Raw genomic sequence first — 18,037 nt, forward strand, 5'->3', positions numbered from 1 at the left:
GTCTGGGATGATAAGTCTTAAAATGTGGGTGACGTGTGTATTCAGGAAACACTTTGGGGAGACTTTAGAACTAAAGAGATCAGCAGTTGTGTCCCAGGGCAATCAGCAGAGAGGTCTAAGGGAGAGGACTATGTGCAGGCCTTCCTGCAAAGACACACCACAAGAGCCATGGACAGCAGGAAAACAGCAACGTGGCTGGGGCATCAAATAGGACAGACTCACAAATGATGCGCAGTGATTTTTAATGTGCTGTTTACCTCACCTGAAAAGATTCCTATAGCTTACTCCAGAGCAACAATGGCAAGGTTTAATTACACAGTGAGAGAACATTGCCCCTGCCTCTCTTTCTGTTTTGCAGGACATCTTATATCATGTGGAAGGTTTTCTCACCCTGGCCTCAAACACGCTATGCATTTCTGTGACCCTGATTTGGCCCCTAAGGTCACTGACTTCCTCAACACAGAGGTCCTAAATTCAGAAGTAAACAAAAGAACTATAAATCGAGTTTTTCATACAGTTTTTTTATGTCCACAGCACAAATAAAAGTAATATTTTCTGGCATCACTATAGTTTTGACTCTTTTATATCTGAAAAGTCTTAAAATCCCAAATCTGAAACTAATAATATTAAACATAGACGGCCATGAAGCTGGATTTAGGTAAGCAGCAGGGTAGGAAGTACCTACACACTTCATACTAGCAAATGAGTTGCATTTGTCTGGCAAATAAAGAAGGGAATCACCTCCTTGCCTAAAGCTGCTCATTCTTTGGAGTGTGATTATCACAGCAGAAGAAAGAACAGTTGCTGTGTTTGCTCATGTTATAAGCAAGAGTGATAGCTAACAGAAAACATTACCAAAACATTTGGTAAATTACATTTACATTGATAAATCTATAAAATCCCATCTGCAGCTTGTCAATAGTATATAAACCTAGATCAAGCTTTGATCAATAGCAGCAAGTGGTTATCTTGGAAAAAATCTACTTTGCCTTTTCAGTTTTGGATTCTGCAGTTAAGGTGATATACTGATTGAATTTTAGATCTCATGCACAAAGAATGAAGATTATTAGCATTCTTTGAATATAAATGAATACTCTGTTATGGGATTCAGTTTCTCTCTGAATTTTAATTTTGAAGATGTACTTTTTTGTTTTGCTCATATTAATAATCAGAATTTTAATCATTTTTTGTTCCCATGAAAATACTAGAGTTGGAAAAAGAAGAAAATATAGTCAGATATATAAAGTTTCAAGTCTGTGATGACATTAAAATTATACTATACCAGAGACAGATCTCCAGTGTAAAGCAATCTCATTGTTATTTTAGTCCATAAAAAGAGTGACTATGATGAAAAGGTGTTCACTGAATATACAGCATTTCCTTTCCTAGTGATGACTTCTCCTGATCAACTATATAACAAGTCACCTAAACATACTAAATTGCTTTTAGTTTGTACCCATAAGAGGCCACTAACTGAGTTTGCTCACAGACATGAAAATAAATACCAGCTTGTCAGTTCTCCAGATCAAAAGAGGATATATATTATCAGAAAGAATTCACAGAGAAAATAGGAACAGGCTGCTCTCTGGGATAAATCTTTAAAGCAGATTCTATTTTCACCTTCCAGAAAGCAGACATTAAACTGTATCTCACCTTTTTCATCATCTCTCTCCCCCCATAAATGCATGAGTATAAAATATACTGTCCCAGTTGAGGCTGATTCAACAGGACAGTGTGTGATTTTTAAGACCGAAATACTATCATTAGTAGATAACTGAAGAAGTAGTTCCATTCTTGTGACTCCATGCTCCTGGGTGTCCATTTACTTACTCTCATTCTAAGGGTATTTACTTACTAATATCAGATATTAACACTATAAAATTATTATTTCACTTTTTATCAAAAATTCTTTTATTGTAAAATAACTGTGTGGTATACAACTTTAATCTCTTTGTTTATTTTAAGTAGGGACAGGTATTATGAAGAGATTTAACTAATGCTTCTTTAGAAGAAAGGATGAATTTAAGGGATGTATAACCATACCACAAGATAAAAATTCTGAAACAAAAAGGTTTTTGTAATATGCAACTTTATGTAAAACATAATATGTACATATGTAATATGTAACATTACAAAGATTTTTGTAATATGTAACTTATCATGCCAATTGTCTTTGAAAAATGTTTGGAGGGGGTGGTTATATCTAGATATTTGATTTATACAAAGTATTTTTTAAAAATCAGTTTCTTTAGTAAATACAAAGTAGAATTCAACCACTTGATGCCCCCAAGTAGCTAAGAATATACATTCATTAAAGCATCCAACCTCAAATATAAAATTTAAAATAAAGCCAACCTTTATGGTACAGGGTTTACTTACATTATGACTATTTATCTGTATTTATAGAGATATGTTAATTTTTTCCAATTTTTAAAAGTTTCACTTTATAATGTTTCTTTTCTTTAATCTAAAAACTATACATTTTAAATGTGGGATTTATTTGTAAACAATCTGTTAATTCTTTTTTATTTTCCCCTTGCTAAGAGATGATATTTCAATTTTGTGATAACTGACGGTGAGGATGTGGTGATACAAAAATATCATACTGACTTTCTAAGTGTCCCTTACCCCTAAAGTATTGCATTATCTTATTTTTTTAAGAATTTGATGTGCTATGGCCATTTAGGTTGATGAGATGAACAGGATTTGCCTTGGATTGGACAAGTCTTCACCTCTACACAGGTTATTCAGTCCTCAAATTCATGAAGTTTTAAACAGAAATTTTAAAGTGATTTCACCTGTGTAAAAATTAAAATATAGAAGTCTTCCTGGATTGAAAACCAACTGGGGGTTGGACCAATCTGAAGTCCTGATGGTCAGACATATAAATTACTGCCATTCTGTATTATTAGGTAAATTCTACAATTCCCTTTTAAACTTATGTCCCAATTTCCTGGACTTTTCCAGAGATTTTTTTCTTCAGTAGTCATCTGAGTACTTTGGCAATACTGTGAGCTCCAAAAACATTTGATTTGAATTAAATATGTTGCTTTACCATTTGGAAAAATCTCATTTTATCCCTGCTCCAGTCCTGCCTTCATCCTCTTTGCCACACCATAATCTTGTTGAAATACAGTCCACCAATTGATATTTTGTTTTAATGCTATACCAAATATCATGCTGACACAAGTTCAGACACCATGAAATACAAGATAAATCATATTAAAGGAATTTGGGGGAATTGGTATGTTTTAAAATAAGTGATTTAAAATAAAACCTTCTAGATTTTTTAAAAGCTATTCTGCAGTGCAATACGTTGTTCTCTGTGTTTTCTCTGTTCAGCTTCTTGAGACTGTAGAGAAACCTTGCCTGTCTTCTAAAATACCCTCTACAGAAACATCAAGTTGGAAATCACTGAGCCCTGCCATAGCATTTGCTTTTTCTGCAGTTCATTTTATGGGAGCACCTGTTCATGTAGATAAATGATGTCAAACGTGGATGCTGGCCTAAAAGATAGTGACTTCAATGAGGGAAGCCAAGCAGGAGCTGGACCTACATGCAGTAGGCAAGTCCATCCAGCTTCTGTAATCAGGCCCTGAGGGACCATGTTTATGACAGCTGTTTAGACCTCCTACATGTCTGCTCATCTGCTTACTGTGGAAGAAATGTGCACTTATGAACCCAGTCCTGGAGTGAACATCTACCTATGGCCATTGGTTAAAATGGGTCCTCTAGTCAACATTCATTGCTTGGCAATTAGAGTCCATTTGAATGAACATGGTCTTATGTAAATAATTTGAAGTGTGGCAATTATCACAAGTGTGCACATTCAACAGGCTTTGTCTACTTTAACTTGTTGCCAACTCTACTGTGAAGGGGATATTTCTGAGTCTAAAAACAGCACAGAGAACTGGTCAAAACTGCACAAGTTATTTCATAACTGTAGTTAAGTAGGACTCTATTTACTGATGTGGCAAAGGCAAGTGCAAAAACTGATGTACTGTCATTGGCAAGGAAACAATAGAAAATAGTTATAAATATGTAAAATATTTTTGATATGGTACAAGAGTCTATAAAATAGTTGCCCCTTGAAAGTGAAACTACCTAACTGGGAGCAGAGGGAGGAGGGAGACTTCTTTACACTCCATTCTTTGGAACTTGTTGAATTTTATACTTTATGTTTTCACTATAAAGGCAAAAAGAAACAGTAAATTTGACTTGTGAATGCTATGGAACTGTAGGAAATTTAGTTTCACTGGTTATCACCAGGGTCTTAGATAAGAACCTGGTATGCATTACCTCATTCAATCCTAAGAAATTTGGATTATTAACCCTCTATTTACATGGTGAGGGGATTATCAAGCACAGGTTGTGCTCGACCATTGCTGTTCAATAATAAGATAGGAACCAGTGTTTTCCTATTAGCTTCCATTTCTTCAGCTGTCATAGATACTTCACTCTATTTGGGGATAACAAGACACTTATTTTGAGCCAATGAAACCAGAGGTGAGGAACAATTGTCCACACAGTCTACATAAGAATCTGTGAAGACCACGGTCACTAAAAGGGTTATTCAGCTAGACAACCATGTACAGTTAGTTTTCAATGGGAGACTTTTATCTCACAGAAGAAAAAACAACAGTCGACCTATTTTTTCCTGCTCTGTTGAGCCACAGTCCTACACAGAATGGTGAAGAAAGAGCTGCTAGAGATGATAGAGTTTCCCCACAACTTCCTGTAGCATTTATGCCTACCCATTCCCCTGTCCCCCTGCCATCTCCTCCTAATGGTCCTCTTCTAAACTCTTTAGGACTGGAGGCAATGTTGTTTAGCTGTAACTCTATTCATTGTTCAACATTATTCTTTTAGCATGAATTCTCTTCCTTGCTTCCATTAATCCTTCCTAATCAATTATGAAGTGTTTCTTTTCTTTTACAAATTACCTTACTAATGCCTAAGACAGCATACCTAATTCTGTCCAACTAAGAAAATTATCAAGTATAAGAAAGTATAAAAATGAACTGACAAAAGTTTTGTATTTCCAAATATTATCTTCTTAAATATAGATGAAAAAAACAGAGTTGTTACATAATCCAATCAAGGTGATAGTTCCTAGTTTGAAAAAGAGGCTCAAAACACAGTTTTAACTAACTCCAGCACTCATGCATAAAAACACTAGGTTTTACATTGTTTCATCCAATTCTCAAAACAAACCCATATAGTGAGTTTTCTGTTGATGCTCTAACGAATGAGCACAAATTACAACAGCTTAAGACACTACAGTTTAAAACAAGAAACATCCATTATCTTACCTTTCTGAAGTCAGAAGTACTAAAACACTTCTTTTGGAGGTTCTGAGGAGAATCTGCTTCCTTGCTGCCCATTGTTTTCGTCTTGTGGCTTCTTCCCCCAACCTGAAAGCCAGAAATGGCAACTCAAATCTTTCAGGAAGGACCTCACTTTGACACTAACCCTTCTGCCTCCTTCTACATTTTAAGTATCCTTGTAATTACATTGAGTCCACCTGGATGAATCAAGCTAATCTCCTTACTTAATTACACCTGATCAGCAGCTTTACTCCCAATTGAAACCTTAATACACCCTGCCCATGAGACATAATAGTTCATAGTTTGTGGGGATTAGAAAGTGGATATTTTTCAGGGTCATTTATCTTGCCCACCAAAAATAGGGATGATTATCCTCATTAATCGGCTTCCCAGATGATGTTAGTGGTAAAGAGCCCGCCTGCCATTGCAGGAGAAATGAGACATGGAGTCAATCCCTTGGTTGGGAAGATCTCTGAGAGAAGGGAATCTCCCCTGGAGAACACTCCAGTGTCTTGCCTGGAGAATCCTCTGGACAGAGGAGTGTGGCAGGCTATAAAGCTGGACATGACTGAAGTGACTTAGCATGCACACACATCCTCATTAACACATAAGAAAAGTGAGATTTAAAGAAGCTGAATCATTTGCCTAACTTTACACAGCTGATAAGTTGAAATATTGGAAATATTGGAAATAAGTTGAAAAAATGATTGTTCCTATTCATTTTGCCCATTATTTTCTGTATCCTTCAGAATTTTGGCAGGAAAGAAATGGCATATTCAAACTGTGTGATTTAAGGAGAGTTTAATTAAAGAGTTATTTTATTTATTTATTTTATAATTTTTTAAATTAAAGGATTATTTTATTTAACTTAGGATAATGTTTTCCAGGTTCACCCATGTTGTCACAAATGGCAGAATTTCGTCCTTTTTTAAGGCTGAATTACATGTACATACATAAATAATTTTATAGATGCACATCTCATATTTTCTTAATCCATTATCTGTGGATGGGCACTTAAGTTGCTTCCATAGCTAGACTATTGTAAATTGTCTATGCAATGAAATGGGAGTGCAGATATCTCTTAAATATCCTGATTTCAATTATTTTGAATATATGTCCAGAAGTGAGGTTTCTGGATCATATGAAACCTATGTTTTCAATATTTTGAGGAATCTTCATACTATTATTTTCTAATACTAGTAAATACTACTAAAATACTAATATTTCCCATAGCAATTGCACCATTTTATATTCTATATTCTCACAACAATGTGCTAAGGTTCGAACTTTTGTACAACCTTTGCTATCTTTTTTTTTTTAAAATAATTGTCATCCTAATGGGTGTGAGGAGATAGTACACTGTGGTTTAGATTTATATTTCCCTGATAATTAAGGATGTTGAGCATCTTTTCATATCCTGTTAACCATTTCTGTATCTACTTTAGAGAAATATCTGCTCAAGTCCTTTGCCCATTTTTAAATTGAATTATTATCTTTTGCTACTGAATTATAGTAGTTTCTTATAAATCAGATATAGAGTTTGCTAAGGTTTTCTCTAACTCCATAAGTTGCCTTTAATTCAGTTGTTTCCTTTGCTGTGCAGAAGCTTTGGAGTTTGATATGGTCCTGCTTGTCTATTTTTTCTTTTGTGGGTTGTGCTTTTGGTATCACATTGAAGAAATCATTGCCAAGACCTATGTCATAAAGATCTCCTCTATGTTTTATCCAAGGAGTTTTATAGTTTCAGATATCACACTTAAGTCTTTAATCCGCTTTTATTCTATTTTTGTGTATGGCATAAGGTAAGGTTATAATCTAATGTTTTTATATGTTGATGCCCAGTTTTCCCACTACCACTTATTGAAGAAACTGTCCTTCCTCCACTATGTCCATATAGACAGGCTGTCAGGAATTGAGACCTTCTGTTATGAAAAACAGCCAGCCAGTGTCAACCCTGCTGAAAGGGGGCTATGGACTAAGAACCCTGGTTCCCTCTCCTTCTTCCCACTGAGCTCCTCCCAATGTTCCACAGTTAACAATCTGGCCACAAGACAGCAGCCATACAGGACCTTTAATGAGTCTAATCAGTCAGCCTCTATGGATAATACAGAAGAGAAGGTCAGAAAGAGTATGTGGAGGGGCAACAGAAGACACCTGGGCATTTCCCTCCATTGGTTTATTAATTTATTGATTATTCATGAATATTCATTGCTGCTTTCAAGATTCTACTAACAAACATAACTTCAACATTTAAATTTTATGAGCAATTAGTATGGAAGTAGTTAGAATCTGACCTTTTCCACTATACCACCCCTTCTACAAAAATGTACCTATTTACCTGCTCTTGTTTAATTGCTGTTAAACTTCTGGATGCATGTACTCACTGGGAATGATTTTTTTAAAAAATTTATTTATTTTAGTTGGAGTCTAATTACTTTACAATATTGAATATTGTAGTGGTTTTTGCCATACATTGACATGAAAAATTCCAACATATGGAGGCTAAACAACATGCTTCTGAATAACCAACAAATCACAGAAGAAATCAAAAAAGAAATCAAAATATGCATAGAAATGAATGAAAATGAAAACACAACAACCCAAAACCTATGGGACACTGTAAAAGCAGTGCTAAGGGGAAGGTTCATAGCATTACAGGCTTACCTCAAGAAACAAGAAAAAAGTCAAATAAATAACCTAACTCTATACCTAAAGCAACTAGAAGAGGAAGAAATGAGAACCCCAGGGTTAGTAGAAGGAAAGAAATCTTAAAAATTAGGGCAGAAATAAATGCAAAAGAAACAAAAGAGACCATAGCAAAAATCAACAAAGCTAAAAGCTGGTTCTTTGAGAAGACAAATAAAATTGACAAACCATTAGCCAGACTCATCAAGAAACAAAGGGAGAAGAATCAAATCAACAAAATCAGAGATGAAAATGGAGAAATCACACAGACAACCCAGAAATACAAAGGATCATAAGAGACTACTATCAGCAACTACATGCCAATAAAACAGACAACTTGGAAGAAATGGACAAATTCTTAGAAAAGTATAACTTTTCAAAACTGAACCAGGAAGAAATAGAAAATCTTAACAGACCCATCACAAGCACAGAAATCGAAAGTGTAATCAGCCATCTTCCAGCAAAGAAAAGCGCAGGACCAGATGGCTTCACAGCTGAATCCTACCAAAAATTTAGAGAAGAGCTAATGCCGATCTTACTCAAACTCTTCCAGAAAATTGCAGGGGAAGGTAAACTTCCACCATTCTATGAGGCCACCACCATTTTAGGCCACCAAAACCCAGACAAAGATGGCACAAAAAAAGAAAACTACAGGCTAATATCACTGATGAACATAAATGCAAAAATCCTTAACAAAATTCTAGCAAACAGAATCCAACAACATATTAAAAAGATCATGCATCCTGACCAAGTGGGCTTTATTCCAGCAATGTAAGGATTCTTTAATATCCGCAAATCACTGAGAATGATTTATGTTTGAGCTTTTACTGGCTGCATTTTGAACATATCTTTTAGGTGTAAGCACTATAAAACTTCGTGGGGTTGGGTTTGACCATGTAATAATGAGATAATAATTAAGGTGTTGAACATAAAAATAACCATAAAATCACATTTAATCTGCTTAAATTAATTATGAAAATGGTATGAAATGGTATGAATTATGAAAATGGTATGAAATGGTATGAATTATGAAAATGTAAACTAATTAGCACGACCTAGTAATCAGCCTTATAAAATATATTTACTATGATGACGTCATCAAGATGGCAACATAGGTAGTTCTTGACTTCAGTCCTCCTCACAAGAATTAGCACCAGTTCATAGATAAGAAACTATTGTGAAAAGTCCCAGAACCTGAGAGGAAGGCTGAGGCACCCGTGAAATCATTGCTCCTCCTTTGCTGCACTGGCCCTTCCAATGGAGGAGCCATTCACCTTGACTGCATTGGCCCCTCCACAAAGTGGGCGCAGTGTTGTGACAAGAGGATCTCCTGGCGTCTCAATTTCTCCAGTGGGAAAAGAGAATCCAAGATGGACCTCCAGATTCCCCTCTATTATGGGACACAGCTTGGGAGGCACACTCAGGTTTCACCTCACACTGAGGCACACTGGGGTCAGCGGTCACTGGGAGAAGCTTCAGGACTGAACCATTGGGAATTACAAAGAGATGGAGAAGGGGGTGGGGCTTACGGCACCAGGGCTCAGATTATGGAAGCCCAGGTGGCTGCCTGTAGCAAGGTGCAGTGTTCTAGCAGAGACCCCCGCCAGCTGCCCTGCACCATCTGAAAGCAAGCTGGTATCCCATTCTGTCCAGGGACCTTGGTTTTGGCAGTTTGGCCTGATATGGGTCCCCATCCAACAGGCCCTATTTGCCATGGAGTATGTTCTATGGCCCTGCATAGGCAGGGAAGCTAGTTCAAAGCCCTGCCCAATGGCCGAGCATAATCTATAATCCTGCCCCCACTGACAAGCATGTAACCATGCTCAGCAACCTTTTAGCATATCCTAGTGTGTCCAGGCAGAGAAGAAAATTCACAACCATTACCCAACTGCTGAGTTTAGCCTCCAGTCTGACCTGACCAAGAGCTGGCCAGAGATCCCAGGTATCACCGAGGCCATCCTACAGTCTTCCTCTGACAGGGAGACAAACCAGCAGCCAACTCCATCTGTGAGCATAGCCAATGACATTGCATAACCAGAGAGCTTGAACAGTGATCCTGGGAAGCCTCAGAGTCCTGCCTATGGTACTACTCAGCTGTAGAGTCCAGTCAACAGCCCTTCCTGACTGCTAACGACAGCCATTGTGACCTGATCCAGCACAACCTGTGGCCACCACTTGACTAGAAAGCCTAGGCAGTAGTTCTGCCCAGCTGCAAAGCATGGTCTCCAGGTTCACTGATCTGTGAGGTCCAGGTGGAGATCCTGCTCAGTGAGAGAGCATGGCCAGCAACCTCAACCGAAAATGAGTACAGTCACAAGACAACTTGATCACCCTAATTATTTTCGGACACGGCCTGTGGTTCCACCTGATCACAGAGGACACAGCCTAAGGCTCTATGTGACTGCCAAGCCCTGTCTGTAGCCCCACCTGAGCAAAGAATTGAATCAGGAGCCCCATCCAATCAGAGAGCAGCCCTGCCCAACCAGACTCTAAACAGTGGCGACAAAGCCTACAACCCCACTCAATGAGAGGTGACTTCAGAGTCCATCTAGTGGTCCCATCTAACATAGAGCCTACCAGCAGGCCCACATGGATCACCACAGAGTCCAGCCAATGGCAAGCCACCAACTCAGCACAGGCATTGCTCTAAAACCAAAGCCAGGTAAAAGAAAAAACAAAGAAAAACTACAGGTCAATATCCCTGATGAATATGGATGCAAAATTCTCAAAATTTGCATAGCTAATGCAAAATGCTAGCATACTGAATTCAACAGCACATTAAATGTTCAGACACTATTTAATAAAATATAGCATACTGGTGTTCTTTTATCTTTACCTCAGTATTATTCTTATGTTATTTTTAAGTATCAAAATATCAAAATATCTTGATATAAATAAAATATTAAACATATTTAAATATAAAATATGAATAAAATAAATAATATACTTAAATAGAAATTTATTTAAAGTATAAAAATATTAAAAAGACATTTTTATAAAGATAGTAAGTTGGAAAATTTTTCCTATTATAGACTTTTTTTCTGAGACATCTGGAAGGCATCTGAGCTGCTTGATGGCTTGTTGATCCACTAGTTCAAGTGTATCTCTTCATTATAGGTTTTCTTTAGTCTTTACTGTCAGTTGTTCCTTTAGCTGTATCCAAAAGAAAAATTCAGTTCTCATTCATATCAGCAGCTTCACCTTCAACCTTGACTTGTGCATGCACTCAGAGTTTTATACCTCCAAAATACACGCATATTTGCACTAGAAATTTTTTTATCTTATAACCTTTTCCTAATGTGTTATTCAATGTCAAAACATTACAAAACTTGAATTGTCAGTCTCAAATGCATTTCTGGACACATGAAAGAGAGCCTTTCAATAGCCAAAGCCCTGCCTTTCACATCTAATTCTGCCACAGCTAATACACAGAAGAGTGAGATAATGGAGTTAAGATGAACAAAGCCGAGAAAGGAAATAAAAGTGAACAGGTCATTTATTTTTGTGTCATGTCCATCACAGGGAAACCTCACAGAAGGGTTTATACCAAGTTTGGTCTGCGACTAGGAAAGATGAGATATGCATCTTGGATAAATCTGGAAGCCAGAGATAATCTTAGAAAAAAATCACTAAGAATACAACTTACTCTCTACTTCATTAGGCATGATTCCAGGTCTGTGAAGAGAAAAATAGGTAACTTAAAATCCAGAAACACCTACTCTTTAGTATTATAACCTCAAATAGGATTCAAAGTCAGTGTAACAATCTATTCATTTCATAGCTAACACATAAGTGCTCTGACTGAAAAACAGCATACAATTTTTTCAGGAATAGTGTGAGAGAACCGCTACACTATAACCTCTTAATCAAAGCATATATCTTCTGAAAACATTGATCCTATTCCGTGACCCTTGTGTCAGTTTCAGTAGATCTATACCATCAAGGCTCAACCTAAAAGTTGCCCCATGAAGACAAAATCTTTTGCTTAGCTATAAATTTAGGTTTGTCTTTTCAAGTAATGGCCTAAGTGAAGATGAACTGTTTCTTTGGTTTCAAATAAACTCAGCTTGAATTTTTCCCTAAAATGGTACTTTTTTTTTTTTTAACGTGAGGCATCTTCTGTAACCAGAAGAATTTGAAAATCAAATGAGGATGGAGTCATACTCCACATTGTGTATCAACTTAATGTTCAAACCATGAAAACTTTAGAGATATACAAATTAGGACAAAGAATAGAATCGTGAGTTAACTGAAAAATCTTTTTATATGATTCCTTAGAAATTGCCATGCTTTATGAGCAATGGAGGGAAATTATAAGATCATATCTAATTAGAGAATGTTATTTGTGAACCAAAAATGAAGCACTAACTTCCTTTTCCAACACTGCTATGCAAGTCAGAGAGATTTCTGCAATGTACATTGAAGAATATGTCTTATATTTACATAGCAAAAACATTTTTTAAAAGTAGGGAATATTATGAGAGAGAAATAATCCTAAAAGTTATACAATCAGAAGAAAGATACTTGTAGCTTAAAAATACAGTAGGTGAAACTTTTCTTCTGTGAACCTCTTAGGTCTCTCACCTCCACCAGTATCAAAAGCAGAGGTGGGTATAAGGGAAGAAGTAGAGGGGAGCACTGAAACTAAATTGAAAGAAGCAAAGAGAGAAAAGGAAAGTAAAACATAGAGATGGAAAAGTTGTCTGATACTGATCTTTGAACACTATGCAGACAGGGTCAAAGAGTTCTCAGCAGTTTATTTGAAAACTCAATTTCAAAATGACATGAGTATTCTAACTTGGATGACAGAATACACGGACACAAAGAATTGGCGTGGAGCCAATCAGGCTAAAGAAAGCAAGTGTTGACAGTCAAACTAGACCAAGAAAAAGACAACATGTGCTACAAATTTCCTAAGGCTTACACCAGTTCTCTGATGGACACAGATTTCAGACTGGCATCACAATCAAATTACATATTCTTTATTATTCACCACTTATTCATGTTTAAGCTGTTAGATGAACTATGAGTAATTTATTTTAAAGTTGGGTGAAATAATTTTTGAGTAATCCTTTTGTTGCCATTTTCAAGTCCTAAATTCAAGATTCATTCCTTCCAGTATTAAAAAAAAAAAAAAAAAAAGTTGAGCTGAAGTGATTCAAAGGATGTAGCAGCCAATAACCATTTCAGAGTGTTCAGAATGGACGGACCAAGTTAGTAACACCTGGCTTAGAATGCTTACCTAGCAAGACCTTCAACTGTCTGTGAGAAAAGGCCACTTATTAGAGCTCAGGTCTGCCCTGAGTGTCTTTGCTCATAAAGGCTTTGAAAAACATTGCCAATATCCTCTCCTTATTAAAAGTGCAGTGCATGTTTGAACTTGACAGAAATTATTTTAAACCTATTTATTTTCATATGACCCTTTGCTGCTAAGTCACTTCAGTCGTGTCCAACTCTGTGCGACCCCATAGATGGCAGCCCACCAGGCTCCCCTGTCCCTGGGATTCTCTAGGCAAGAACACTGAAGTGGGTTGCCATTTCCTTCTCCAATTATGACCCTTTATTTGTGACCTAATTTTTAATTAAAATATATATAATTCAGACCATTAAAATAAGTTTTTTCCCAAGATCCTCTAGAACAGAAAGATTTTTAAGAAGTTTCCCAAAGGTTTTTAGGAACTTAAATCATGTTTCACAGCCAATGACCTGTCCAAGTTCCATCCTTCCTACAATGAAATCCTATTTACTGATGCCCAGACCATATCTATGTGTTTCCCCCGTGGCTCAGATGGTAATGAATCTGCCTATAGGTTCCCTATATAGGAGACATGGGTTTGATCCCTGGCTTGGGAAGATCCCCTGGAAAAGAGAATGGCTACTCACTCCAGTATTCTTGCCTGGAGAATTTCATTCATTCTAGTATTCTTACCTGGAGTACAGTCCATGGAGCTGCAAAGAGCTGGACATGACTGAGAAACTAACATTTCAGATCAAATATCTAAATGACTGACTTTCTAGTTTGTCAGACATTTCTGATAAATTTTGTTTACTTCTCATGTTACAAAACCTTTGATTATCTATCTTATCTTTGCAATTTGTCTCTTTTGCTCATTTGCCTACTTAGTTTCTGACCCACTGGTTATTTAACTCATCTCTTCAATGTTTCTGACTGTTTGGCTACATTCTACCCTAATCTACTCAATAACACTTTAGCACACAGAGTACCAAGTGATATCCAACTCTGGTCTCCATTGTACCACCTTTCTCTACTATAATATGACTCCTCTCCTAAGTTAGTGACCTTGCCCAATATCCAAATTTTTCAACTCTAATCTTCAAATGTGTTCTCTGTCCAATATCTATAGCCCAGACCTTTTTCAGTCAGTCAGTCAGTTCAGTCTCAGTCATGTCTGACTCTTTGCGATCCTATAAACCGCAGCACACCAGGCCTCCCTGTCCATCACCAACTCCCAGAGCTTACTCAAACCCATGTCCATTGAGTCGGTGATGCCATCCAACCATCTCATCCTCTGTGGTCCCCTTCTCCTGCCCTAAATCCTTCCCAGCATCAGGGTCTTTTCAAATGAATCAGCTCTTCACATGAGGTGGCCAAAGTATTGGAGTTTCAGCTTCAGCATCAGTCCTTCCAATGAACATCCAGGACTGATCTCCTTTACGATGGACTGGTTGGATCTCCTTGCAGACCAAGGGACTCTCAGGAGTCTTCTCCAACACCTCAGTTCAAAAGCATCAATTCTTCGGTGCTCAGCTTTCTTCACAGTCCAACTCTCACATCCATACATGACTACTGGAGAAACCATAGCCTTGACCAGATGAGCCTTTGTAGGCAAAGTAATGTCTCTGCTTTTTAATATGCTGTCTAGGTTGGTCATAACTTTCCTTCCAAGGAGTAAGCATCTTTTAATTTCATGGCTGCAATCACCATCTGCAGTGATCTTGGAGCCCAGAAAAATAAAGTCAGCCATTGTTGCCCATCTATTTGCCATGAAGTGATGGGACCAGATGCCATGATCTTAGTTTTCTGAATGTTGAGTTTTAAGCCAACTTTTTCACTCTTCTCTTTCACTTTCATCAAGAGGCTCTTTAGTTCTTTTTCACTTTCTGCCATAAAGGTGGTGTCATCTGCATATCTGAGGTTATTGATATTTCTCCCAGCAATCTTGATTCCAGCTTATGCTTCTTCCAGCCCAGTGTTTCTCATGATGTACTCTGCATATAAGTTAAATAAGCAGGTGACAATATACAGCCTTGACGTTCTCCTTTTCCTATTTGGAACCAGTCTGTTGTTCCATGTCCAGTTCTAACCGTTGCTTCCTGACCTCATATAGGTTTCTCAAGAGGCATGTCAGGTGGTCTGGTATACCCATGTCTTTCAGAATTTTCCACAGTTTATTGTGGTCCACACAGTCAAAGGCTTTGGCATAGTCAATAAAGCAGAAATAGATGTTTTTCTGGCACTCTCTTGCTTTTTCAATGATCCAGCAGATGTTGGCAATTTGATCTCTGGTTCCTCTGCCTTTTCTAAAACCAGCTTTTATCCAGTCAGAAAAAGATACAAATTCATTGCGTGATATCATCTTAATAGAAAAAGAATTGTGACATGAAAAATATTTGAATTGTTTCTGATTTAAAAATGAAAATAATTTTAATTTTTAAATGAATTACCATTGAGAAAGATATGGACAAACTAAATGTTCTTTTTACTGCAGTCAAAAAAAAAAAAAAAAAAAAACACGGTAGAAAGCAGAAGATCTGGTGTTTCCTACAGCCATATGACAAAGTGTTTTAATTCCTCTGAACTTGGTCTCTTTATTTGTAATACAAAACTGATTCTATCAGCTTTATACAAGTCCAGAGGTCATAGGAGAATCAAATAAAATTAAAACTAGTGAAAAATCCTTGAATATAGTATGAGCTCAACAGTGTAGTGGAGTATGTAGAGCAGCATGAAACTCGAAGCTGATAACCCTCTCCTGTACAATAGAGTTAAAAATTGTTTTCTAGTTGTGGTGATGGATTTGCAAAAATATAAGCAGTACTTTTTTCCATGTCAATGAATCCTCAGAACACTCCCTTTAGTGGATGACATTTAGTGGGTAAGGGCAGGCAGGTAAGCCCTGCCCTTGCCCTTTTGCTCCTTACCACCTCAGTGATACCCATCTACCTTCCAGTGCTCACATGTAATTGCTCTGGGTTTTGTTGTTGTTTTTCTGGCCAGAAGAGCCCACTTTATTAGCTGCTCAGGAAGCCATAATTTTGCATCCTCTGGCTGGAAGAATTTTTAAATGTATGCAGTCATCCTTTAGTATACAGGGAAATTGAATTGGTTCCAGGATCCCCTGCAGATACCAAACTCTGTGATGCTGAAGTTCATTATATAAAATGGCATGGTACTTACATAAAACCTAAGCACATCCTCCCAAACATGTTAAATCATCTTTAGTTTACTTATAAGACCTAAAACAATGTAAATGCCATGCAAATAGTTGTAAATACAAAGTCAATGCTATGTGATTATTTGCTGGGCTTCCCTGGTGGCTCAGATGGCAAAGAATCGGCCTGTAATGCAGAAGACTTGGGTTCGACCCCTGGGTCAGGATGATCCCCTGGAAAAGGGATTGATTACCCACTCCAGTATTCTTGCCTGAAGAATCTCATGGACAGAGGAGCCTGGGGGGCTACAGTTCATGGGATCGCTAAGACATTACTGAACAACTAATACAAGGAAGATCCAAACTTTGCTTTTTGGAACATGCTGAGAATTTTTAAAAATGTTTTCAGCCCACAGTTGGTTGAATCCATGGGTGTAGAGAACCCATGAATATGGAGGGCCAATTGTGTTTTACACTGGCTCTCAGCGTTCCCCAGTGAGATTAGTCTGGAGGTTCTCAAAGGGGTAAGTAGCATGATAAACTATTGGCTGCCTAACCTTACCTGACTTACTGTCAAAATATCTATAGATAGTATCCTGGGATCACCTATAAAGGTAAACATATAAATATTTGCTTTTATATAAGAAAGAATTCATTTTACTCAAATCTTTGGTTTAGGGTCAACTTTTAGGGAAATCCAAAACATTATTTAAAAAGAGAATATAAAAAGCATTCCTATTCATAGCTTTTGATCACATGACTGTCTTTAAAAGCACATCTACTTAAATCAATCATCCGTTGATGGTTCTTGAGTTGCTTCCATGTCTCAGCTATTTACTGTATATAGTGCTTCTAGGAACATTGAGATACATGTATCTTTTCCTATTAGATTTTCATCTTTGCCAAATATATACCCAGGAGGCTTTCTGGATAGATAATTGGCTTAAGAAGATGTTTCACACACAGAGAATGACACAGAAACATACACACTGGACTATTACTCAGCCATAAAAAATAATAAAATATTGCCATTTGCAGCAAAATGGATAGACCTACAGAATATTATACCAAGTGAAGTAAGTCAGACAGAGAATGACATTATTTTGTGATATCATTTATATGTGGAATCTAAAAAATAATGCAACAGAACCTATATACAAAACAGAAACAGATTCACTCTCTCTTTCATAAGAAAACACACTTATGATTACCAAAGGGGGAAGAGGAAGGGAAGGATAAATGAGGAATATGTGATTAAGGGATATAAAATGCTATATAGAAAATAGAGAAGGAAAAAGTATTAACTGTATAGCACAAGGAACTATATTCAATATCTTGTAATAACCTCTAATGGAAAATGGGCTTCCCTGGTGGCTCAGATGGTAAAGAATCTGCCTGCAATAAAGGAGACCCAGGTGCAATCCTTGGGTTGGAAAGATCCCCTGAAGAAGGGAATGGCACCCCACTCCAGTATTCTTGCCTGAAGGGTTCCATGAACAGAGAAACCTGGCAGGCTACAGGCCATGAGGTTGCAGAGTTGGACACAATTGAGCAACTAATACACATATGTGGAAAATAATCATTAAAACTGAATCATTTTAATGTACATCTAAAACTAGCACAATACTGTAA

At 37.2% G+C, this 18,037-nt stretch overlaps 1 long non-coding RNA gene across 1 annotated transcript in view; it reads right to left on the reverse strand.

Annotated features, from left to right (window-relative positions):
- LOC122705612 overlaps positions 1–18,037 on the reverse strand; it is a 577,195-nt gene that overhangs the window by 231,623 nt on the left and 327,535 nt on the right. The window contains exon 3 of the long non-coding RNA XR_006344160.1: positions 5,313–5,414. This is a non-coding gene — a long non-coding RNA (uncharacterized LOC122705612). The remainder of the gene's footprint in view (positions 1–5,312; positions 5,415–18,037) is intronic.

This window comes from Cervus elaphus, chromosome 12 (assembly GCF_910594005.1).
Source record: "Cervus elaphus chromosome 12, mCerEla1.1, whole genome shotgun sequence".
Classification (NCBI taxonomy): domain Eukaryota; kingdom Metazoa; phylum Chordata; class Mammalia; order Artiodactyla; family Cervidae; genus Cervus; species Cervus elaphus.